General features: G+C 53.8%; 1 pseudogene; it reads right to left on the bottom strand.

Moving 5' to 3' along the window:
* Positions 1-517: 517 nt before the first annotated feature.
* On the bottom strand, positions 518-2144 carry LOC119358309 (annotated as a pseudogene).
* Positions 2145-2389: the final 245 nt, after the last annotated feature.

The following is a 2389-nucleotide window of genomic DNA, read 5'->3' as shown; positions in this document are numbered from 1 at the left end:
AGGAGCAGCTGTGGCGGCGGGGATGTGGAGATGCTACGGTTGGGTCCGGGACTGGCGGCGACGGCGATGAGGATGTGCGGTAGGAGGGGAGGGGTAGGGGGCGGGGCGGGGCGGGACCGGCGGCTGCGGCGGATGGGTCGGGACCGGTGGTCCGGCGAGGTCGTGCTAGGCAGCGTTTTCTATTTTGTTTCCCATTTTTTTAGGTCCTTTGTGTTCCTATTTCTGACATGTGGGGCATATGTGGAACTGACCCTAAGAAAAGCTGCAAGTGCACCCCTCAAAAAAAAAAACTGCAAGTGTATTTGCTTAAGCTTCTTTCTAACAATCTAAACAAGTTGAGATAAATGTTTTTCAGTTCAGACTAAAGGCCAGTGATAAATCTTTTCTGAATTTTCATTCACTGGATGGTAATCTTGCAGCTTATAGAGGAAAATTCATCTAACAAATTAGTACATTATTATTAGTTAGATGGTGGATACCCAAAAGAAGGACACGACAGTCAAGGGGGAAATCCAAGCTACTGTATTAAAGATTCAGTGCCACTGACTGAATCTTCCCTTGGCCCTGGTTTCATTCATCAAAACAGGAAACAAGTTTAGCAGTAAAAATTACATACCCCACATCTTGTTAACCTCCTCATCAGGCACTGTCTTGCGTGTTTGTCGGAATCGCTTGGAGGACCTTGACTTTCGCTCAGCAGGTGACGGAAAAACAACCACAGCAGTCTGTAACAATGGTACGTAGCACAATGTTCAGTTTTACTGTTACACTTACACCTGTCATTCCATTTGAACTAGTACAAGTCAAGTGCAGACACACATTACAACTTACTTTGCGGCCAAAATTGGAGAATCTGCTGAGAAGACGAATGCGAGGGATTCTTTCGACGTTCGCCTGGTCGAGAATGTAGTTGCGAGGGACGTTCTCAGCTATGCGCAGCAATCTGGTGACAACTGTAGTAGCGATCGAATTGCGCGTCTGCGATCTTTCTTTCGCTAAGCAATCCTGCCATCTGCACGCACGCAACAAAGAGAAAGTATCCATCTGCTCAGCTACCTAGCTAGCTGAAGAAACAACTACTCCAAGTAGAAAAAGTTACCACTAGCTAGTCCTAGATGTAAGTAAGTAAGATGCGAGTGGGTTAATTTGCACCTTCATCTGTTCCAGCTCATGCTTGATCCCGAGAATCACGAATCGTCTCTCTCGATGCTCCCTGACCCACTTCTCTGCCCAACTAGTCTTCCCAGAAGCCGGGAGGCCAACCATCATCATAACCTCACATTCCTTCTGTTCTGCAAACGCAGGCCCAAGAACAGCGTTGCCAATCCCATCAGCAAGAAGTGAGCTCCAGGGCTGGTAACCATTGACCGGCTCCAGCCCGTCCTCCATGCTGAACTGCAGATCCACGACCACATTCTTGAGCAGAACGTGAGGAAAGATAGCCGACTCCCACGGCATTGGCTTCACAGGAACATCAACCGAACCGAGCCCCGTCTGTCTGGCATCCAAGGGCAGGGCGATGCCGAGCCACTGCCCGTTCTTGGCGAACCCGATCGAGGCCACGGGCCTGGCATCCAGGTCCACGGCGCACACGACCGTGTCGCCGACCCCAAACTCGTCGTCGATCAGGTTACCGTCGTGGCGGGGCTTGCCGCCGGTGCCCCCGAACGCGAAGCTCTGGCCGCCGGCCTCCCCGAGGCCGCCCACGGGGTCGTCCCCCCTCGAGACGCCGACGCGGCAGAGGTGCCGCTGGCCGGCCTCCGTGTCCTCCATCTCCACGGGCTGCTCCGCCAACACCCTGCACCCGAAGCAGTACCGCCCGCCGTCGCGCGTGCCCCCGACCAGCAGTAGGCGAACGCGCCCCCGTGCAGCGCGTGCCCCCGGAGCCCGCTATGGCTGACGACGAAATCTGGAGAGGTGGGGAGAGAGAGAGAGACGAGCCGCGTGACCACCGGAGTTGAGCGAGCGCGTGGAGAATTTCGGGGGATATGGATATGGAAATGCAGGCACTGACCGAGGTTGCAGTCGGCCGGGTTGAGCTGCACGCGCGCCGGCGCCGGCGCCGGCTGCGGCGCGGCCTGGGCGCCGTCAAGTCGGGCGCGCTTCTCTGGTGGCTGCTTGCTCTCGTCGCCTGTGCTCGCCATTGGCAGCGGTGAGCTTCTTGGCTTCTTGCTTAGGAGGACCAACCAACGAACCGAGCGGTTACGATTGGCGGGAGATTGGTTGGGTCGACTCCGTATGGAAGGTTAGCCAATGCCGGTATGTAAAAAGAGGAATATATATATATATATATATATATATATATATATATATATATATATAGGTTTCCCGTGACGACGGAAGTATGACCCCATTCTATTGCGATAGGTGCATTGCGGCAAACAATAAT

This window comes from Triticum dicoccoides, chromosome 2A (genome assembly GCF_002162155.2).
Source record: "Triticum dicoccoides isolate Atlit2015 ecotype Zavitan chromosome 2A, WEW_v2.0, whole genome shotgun sequence".
Lineage (NCBI taxonomy): Eukaryota > Viridiplantae > Streptophyta > Magnoliopsida > Poales > Poaceae > Triticum > Triticum dicoccoides.
Note: the sequence above shows the minus strand (reverse complement) of the source record. Positions and strands in the feature narration are given on the sequence as shown.